Consider the following 8,196-nt stretch of genomic DNA (forward strand, 5'->3'; position numbering starts at 1 on the left):
GGAGGTTTTATTTACACACAGTAAAATGCACAAATCTTAAGTGCCCCTGTTCAGTGGCTTTTTGTGTAAATGAAGACACCCTTTACCACACCCAGATCTAAATACAAAACACCCATCACCCCAGCAACTTGCCTCGCGCCTCTTATAGTAGCGTGGGCCCTCAGTGTCTGCATCCACGGATCCCACCGACCACAGATCAAAAATATTTGAAAAAGAATTCCAGCGAGTTCCCCAAAAAGCAAAACCTGAATTTGCCACACGCAGGCAACTATTTACTACCATTTGCATTGTATTTACAGCTATTTACATAGCATTTACATGGTATTAGGTATTATAAGTAGTCTAGAAAGGATTAAAAGTGTACAGGAGGATGTGTGTGGGTTATATGCAAATGCTACGCCATTTTATAGAAGAGACTTGAGCATCCTTGGATTTGGGTCTCCAAGGGGATACAGGGGTGTCCTGGAACCAATCCCCTGCAGATACCGAGGGACGACTGTCTTCCCTTCTACCCGCAAAGAGGTGAGCGATTCGACCTCTCTCACCACGGGTTACTTCTACCTGTTCTTAAACTTCACGTAAATAGAATCACTCAGTGTCTTTTGTGTCTGGCTTGTTTCATTTCACATGCTTGTGAGATTCAGCCTTGCTTTTGCTTCATGCCGGCTCGGTTTTATCGCTGAGTAGCAGTACTCCATGGTATGCGTGCAGCACATTTCGTGTAGCCCTGCTCCTTTCCATGGAAATTTTAGGTTATGATGAAAAAAACTAAGAACATTCTCGCACAATTCTGCCATCCTGTGAACGGATGTGTTCAAATCCCCATGGTACTGTCTGAACCCCAAGAAGGGGACATGGTGTTGACACGGACACCCCTTCACTCTCATCTGCTACCCGCACCTCCTTCTCCATCAAAAACCCAACCTCCAGACTCGCTACCTGATCCACTTTTTCTCCTTCTCCTGGCCGGCTCTTTATTATGGAGATTGTCTTAATCTTGTCTTTCTTGTGAAATCCTTCCCCTCCTCTGGGGGCCTTCAGAATCTCTCCTTCCATTCTCCTTCCCTCCCCCCGTAAGATCAGGGTTTCTCTTTTCAGCGCGGGGAGTGTTTGGGAATTGGGGAGGGAGCTGTCAGAAGCTGCCACACGCCTTCAGTGCCTGTACTTTATTCTTTGCCTCTCTCAGCAGATAAAAGAGCTTCGGGGGATTGTTTTATGAAAAACGGAGGGGATCGCAAAACGACAAATAATTTGTTGTGGAGATGGAGGCAGCATGGACTCAAACTCAGCATCTGCCCCCTTTCTGCTGCGTGAGCTCTTGCAGGAGACAACACCCTTGTTTGGGGATGACATTGACCCCTTGGACTGGGACGAGGCTTCTGATCAATGTTGTTTGAATCTGGTGCATGGCAGGCACTTAGCAAAATTCCCACCTGCTACTCAGGGCTGCCCATGCAAGGAGACCAGCTGAGAAGTTTGGTGGTGGGGGAAGTAAAAAGAAGACCAAACACAGCAAAATTAATTTTGTGGGGAAGAGTAAGAAAAATATGGGGAAAAAAACAAAAAGCAAACAAGCTCCCCTAACTGCTGGCTGCAGCTGGAGACCAGCATCCTGGCTGCCCAGGAGGGAGAAGCCAGGCCTGCCGGGAGCCAGGTGGAGCTGCTCTTGGAGACATTCCCAACATGGAGATTGCAGATCGGGCTGGAAAGGCGCTAATGGAAGCCACCAGGCACGCAGGCAGGTGAGATGTAAAAAGATTAGGAGGATTAGGAGCGAGTTTGGAAAACAAATAGTGCCGGCTGTGGGAGCCAGCCAGGAGGACACACCTCTGCCTCGTGGAGGCCGGGTCTGGGTCCTGAGGGATGTCTGGATCCCACATCCAGGGAATGTGGTGCCCATAAGGCCTGGTTAGTGCAAGCTGCCAAGAAGTTCACACAGATGCAAGGAGAGGGGCTGGGCAAAGCCTCCACCCTACCCCACCTTTAGATCCTCACCCCCTACTCACCAGGTGCAAATGATCTCGCTCATTTTCCTATCACTGGGCCTGCAGTTCCACCTTTACTCATTCTTTCCCTGGGGATAAGGGATGTTATGTTAAATGATAAAATTAAAGGTGTGTCTTAGTGCATTTGCAAGGTGTTAACGGGCTCTAATTAGTGAGCCCTACTGCTAGACTTAATACTAGTGCTTAATATACTAATTTCGTCACCCCAACGCTAAGGAGGTAATACTATGATAAGACCCTTTTACAGATGAAGCTCAGAGAGGGTAAGCAACTCACACAAGCTCACACAGCCAGTAAGTGGTAATTTCCACCACCTCAGGCAGCTTTCTGAAGGTGTTCACTGGAATCCTGCAGATCTAAAACAGGAACTCTGAAAGGGAGAGAGGAATGGTGGAGATGAAAATGCTGGGTATGGGGACTCTGAAGGCAAGATTTGTCAGCTTCACAAATTTACCTCCCCTGTGCCAAGTATCTTACATATACCGTCTTACTTAACTTACACAGTATCCTTACAGGGTAGTGTATTGGTTCATTTTTGGAGATGAAGAAACTAAGGCTCAGAGACGTAAAGTGACTCATGGGTCTAGGGTTGCCAGATTGTGTTGTTGTTCCGTCACTCAGTTGTGTCTGACTCTTTTTGACCCCAGGGACTGCAGCACCCCAGGCTTCCCTGCCCTTCACCATCTCCTGCAGTTTGCTCAAACTCATGTCCATTGGAGAAGGAAATGGCAACCCACTCCAGTATTCTTGCCTGGAGAATCCCATGGACAGAGGAGCCTGGCAGGCTACAGTCCATGGGGTCGCAAAGAGTCGGACACGACTGAGCGACTAACACACACACACACACACACACACACACGTCCATTGAGTCGGTGATGCCATCCAACCATCTTATCCTCCGTTGCCCCCTTCTCCTTTTGCCCTCAATCTTTCCCAGCATCAGGGTCTTTTCCAATGAGTCGGCTCTTCGCATCAGGTGGCCAAAGCATTGCCAGATTCAACAAATACAGATACAGGATGGCCTGTTCAATTTGAATTTCAGATAAACAACACTATGCATAGGATATACTTATACTAAAATATATCTATATATCCATTCTGTATTTTATCTGGCAGCCTACAGTGGTCACACAACCTGTGAACGGCTGCTCTCCCCCATTTCCCTGGCTCACTAGGAAGCCTATCTTGGCAGGAAGGGGTGGGCTGAAGATGTGCACCTCTCTGCCTCCCAGGGGAAAGGGGAAGAGGTGCCTTCATCTCCAAGGGTCTCCAAGATCCCTGCTCCTGTGGGCCAAGAAGCCCAGCCCGGTTCCCTCACTCTGACCCCTCCACATCATCAGCACGTCTATTCCTGCCTTAGATTTTCATCAGGAGAGGCCACTATGGGCTGGAAGCAGGGGACTCCCAGCTCTGTGGGTGTCCATGAACAGATCACCCCTCTGGGCCTCAGTTTCCCTATTTGTAAAAAAAAAAAAAGAGGGAGCAGTTGAACCAAAATAGTAGTTCCCTGGGTCAGAGTTCCATTGGGGAGCTGGTTAAGGATACCATTACTCAAGTTGCAATCCTATGTCCTGAACAGAATTTCTGGGGTGGGGCCCAGAGACTCAGTGGTTTTCATAGGTGCCTTGGATGAGCTGAGGCAAGTAGTCCAGCACCTTTCTGGAGCTCTGACAGCGACTGGGAGTCTGTCCAATCTTGACACATGGGCTGCGCCTGCCTCCTGCCTCTGACACGTGGGGATCAGGTGCTGAAGGGTCTCTAGACACCTTGATCAGAGTAGGAGAAAGGAGGAAAGTCCAGGTTTGTTGGGTTAGGCCAGGGTAAGAGGGAGGGAAGATCACTAAATCTCCCCTGAGCTGAGATCATTTCCAACCTGGGAATTTCAGGAGTATTTCTTAGCTCTGAGTAGAGATGGGTGCTTTTCACAGCCCCTGCCTGGCTCACGGGACAGCCCACCAGGGCACCAGTGAGGCTACTGTTGTTGTCAGTGCCAATGAACTGATGGGCGGAGAGAGGCTCGGAGACGGCAATCAATTTCCGGTGTCACACAGCAGAGCTTCCCTGGTGGCTCAGCTGGTAAAGAATCTGCCTGCAATGTGGGAGACCTCGGTTCAATCCCTGGGTTGGGAAGATACCCTGGAGAAGGGAATGGCTACCCACTCCAGTATTCTGGCCTGGAGAATTCCATGGACTGTATAGTCCATGGGGTCACAAAGAGTCCGGACATGACTGAGCGACTTTCACTTTCCCAGCAGAGCTGCTTCAGTCTCCGGTCTCTGGAGGTGGGATTCTGTCCCCCAGCCTCACCCTAAGGCAGTCCTGGAAGGTGTCTGGGGTAGACAAAGTCCTGCTCCTGTGGTCCGGGCGCTGCTTTCTTCACGGCGATGTTCTAAGCCTCTGCCTCCGTCCTGCCAGGTGCTCACAGAGGCTCACAACTGTCCACTCCTGTACCTCAGGTCCAATCGCCCTTCTCCTCTCCCTGCAAAGAGGGTCAAGCCCAGGGGCAGAGCCGGGATCTGGGCGCAGGTCTGCCATGAGGGGCTCCTCCTCATTTTCCCCCCCGCAGGGCAGCTTCGGAATCTGGGCAAATGACAGCTGCTTCAGCCGGTTCCCTCCCCTTCTTTCCAGCCCTCTGCTGATGACAAATAAACACCCGGTCTATGCGGGAGAGTAATTAACTCTCCAACATGGGGAGAAAGTAATCAGCCTGGAGTTTGCTGCAGGTGGGAAAAGAGCAGGCTTTTCCTAAGGAGTATGCAAATACACCAGTAGTTTGCAAACCACCCCTCGGGCTCCAGGGAAAGACTGTCAGAGCCGGGGGCGCCCAGCTGCTAAGCAGGGACAGGCTCCGGGTGACACTGGCCCCAGCTGCTGGGGGGCCTGGCCCCTCAAGTTTATGGGGATCAGAGGGGTCAACGTAGCATTGGGGGGCTTGTCTTTGGGGCTCCCCTGCCAACCTGCAGTCCTTGTGTCTGGAGCTCTGCGGGGAGGCCGAGGGAGAAAGAGGCTCAAGGAGGACTGGCTTGGAATCACACCACTGGTCCTTGCTCATGTGACCCCGGGCAAGTCACTCCCACCTTCCTGAACCTCAGTTTTCTCATTGAAAGATGGGGATACAAAGATACACTTTTCAGGCTTGTACGGAGAGCTGGACAGACATAAAGCCTCTACCCTGGCCTGGCACTTGGGTGTTCAGCAAGTGGGAACTCTTATCAGAAATCATCGCGATCCATATGGGCCACGTGCTCCTGAGTCAAGGCCACGACCCCTTGAGGGGCTCATGGGTGTCTGGTTTAGCTTTCAGGGGTGCAGTCAGCCCTGTGACATGTAACTTGAGAGGCTTCAAGAATGGCCCTTCCCTTCTGTTCCCAGGTATGTTATTTGGTTTGCCAAAAATTTGTTTGGGTTTTTCAAAACTATCTTAAGAACTTTTTGGCCAGCGTAATATTGCTCCTGCCTTGCTTGAAATTCTGTACCTGGACTACGGTGAGGAGAGTGAGGGCCCCGTGGGAGAAAATTTAAGGAGGCATTCACTCAGGACTGTGTGATTGCAGAACTGATCCTGAGGGTAAGCACCTCCTTAAATGTGCCCCGGGCACTTGACCCAACTCATCCTCATCCAGGCTCTGATGAGACCCCACCTTTGTCAAGTCCTCTCTCAGAATTAAGCCTTATCCTTTAAAAGAGATTCTGGAGGGGAGCAGAGAGGGAGCAAGAGGAAATTTTCTGAGTGATGGAAAAGTTTTATGTCTACACTGGGGTGTCAGGTGCACAGGTGTACATGTTTGTTAAAACTCACCAAATAACACATTTAAATTATATGTATTTCACTGTATATAAATTTTATTTCCATAAACATGATTTTAAATTAAATGAAATGTAGGTATCTTCTGGGAGACATCTCACATTAATGTACAGTTATGATCAAGATGGTCATTCAGCTTATGCTTGGATACCTTCTGTGACAGGGAGTTCACTACCTGTGGAGCCAAGACATCACTTGTTTGGCAGTAGAACTAAGATCTGAACTCAGATCTTACTCCAGAGTCCAAGGCCTCGAGCTCGGCTCTACTGACCATCCCAGGGTTGTGTGAGCTCGGGAATCATCGTGAGGGTTATATGAGGTGCGATATGTGAAATGTTTGTCACATATTGCTGAGATATTTAAGAGCTTCTGTACATGTGGAATTACACTTCCCCAAGATTGCTGGGAGAAATATCAATAACCTCAGATATGCGGATGACACCACCCTTATGGCAGAAAGTGAAGAAGAACTAAAGAGCCTCTTGATGAAGGTGAAAGAGGAGAGTGAAAAAGTTGGCTTAAAGCTCAACGTTCAGAAAACTAAGATCATGGCATCTGATCCCATCACTTCATGGGAAATAGATGGGGAAACAGTGGAAACAGTGTCAGACTTTATTTTTTTGGGCTCCAAAATCACTGCTGATGGTGATTGCAGCCATGAAATTAAAAGACGTTTACTCCTTGGAAGGAAGGTTATGGCCAACCTAGACAGCATATTTAAAAGCAGAGACATTACTTTGCCAACAAAAGTCCATCTAGTCAAGGCTATGGTTTTTCCAGTGGTCATGTATGGATGTGAGAGTTGGATGGTGAAGAAAGCTGAGCGCCGCAGAATTGATGCTTTTGAACTGTGGTGTTGGAGAAGACTCTTCAGAGTCCCTTGGACTGCAAGGAGATCCAATCAATCCATCCTAAAAGAGATCAATCCTGGGTGTTCATTGGAAGGGCTGATGTTGAAGCTGAAACTCCAATACTTTGGCCACCTCATGTGAAGGGTTGACTCATTGGAAAAGACCCTAATGCTGGGTAGGATTGAGGGCGGGAGGAGAAGGGGACAACAGAGGATGAGATGGTTGGATGGCATCACCAACTCGATGGACATGGGTTTGGGTAGACTCCGGGAGTTGGTGATGGACAGAGAGGCCTGGCGTGCTGCAATTCATGGGGTCGCAAAGAGTCAGACACGACTGAGCGACTGAACTGAACTGATAATGCATATTCTGTTTACCCGCTCCTCTGTTGATGGAACTTGGGTCGCTTCTATCTTCTGGCTACTTAGTGTGATAAATGCTGTCATGAGCATAAGTGTACAAACATATTTTAGTGTCCCTGCTTTCACGAGACCCTACCACTGCGACCACCTTGGGAGACTCTCCAAGATCTTTGCCAGGGTCCCCAGTTCCCAGTGAGCCAGGAGCCAGGCCCCCACCCAGCTCACGACCAAGGCACCATTCTGCTACCCATTCGGCTCCATGCCTTCACTGCCACGGTTCCCCTCCACCTGGCAGCCCTTCTGCACCATCTCCTTAGCACAGATCCACGTGTTCCCCAAGGCTCACCTTGAATGCCTCCCACTCCAGGAAAACTGCCTCTACCCTCCAATGTTCTCTTCTGCCCAACCCTCCATCTCTCCCTTGCTTAAGTTTCTGATTATTTTTTAAAATATGGACTTAAGTTTGAGGAAGCTCCAGGAGTTGGTGATGGACAGGGAAGCCTGACGTGCTACAGTCCATGGGGTCACATTGTTGGACATGACTGAGCAACTGAACTGAACTGCTTTTTTAAAATTTTATTTATATATTTATTTATTGTTGTTGTTTAGTCACTAAGTTGTGTCTGACTCTTTGCAACCCCACGCACTGCAGCATATCAGGCTCCTCTGTCCTCCACCATCTCCTGGACTTCTTTGCTCAAATTCATGCTCATTGAGTTGGTGATGCTATCTAAACATCTCATCCTCTGTCACTCCCTTCTCCCCCTGCTCTCAACCTTTCCCAGCATCAGGATCTTGTCCAGTAAGTTGGCTCTTCACATCAGGTGGCCAAATTATTGGAGCTTCAGTTTCAGCATCAGTCCTTCCAGTGAATATTCAGGGTTGATTTCCTTTAGGATGGACTGGTTTGATCTCCTTATTGTCCAATGGACTCTCAAGAGTCTTCTCTAAATACTACAATTTGAAAGCGTTGGTTCTTCGATGCTCAGCTTTCTTTATGGTGCAGCTGTCACATCCATACATCGTTTGTTTATTATTTATTTATGGCCACGTTGAGTGTTTGTTGCTGCACTCAGCCTTTCTCTAGTTGCAGCAAGTGGGGCTACTCCCTCGTTGCGGTGCTCGGGCGTCTCACTGCGTTGGCTTCTCTTGTTGGAGAGCATGGACTCTAT

The sequence above is a fragment of the Giraffa tippelskirchi genome, chromosome 3 (genome assembly GCF_054371585.1).
Source record: "Giraffa tippelskirchi isolate mGirTip1 chromosome 3, T2T-mGirTip1v1.2.pri, whole genome shotgun sequence".
Taxonomy (NCBI): Eukaryota; Metazoa; Chordata; class Mammalia; order Artiodactyla; family Giraffidae; genus Giraffa; species Giraffa tippelskirchi.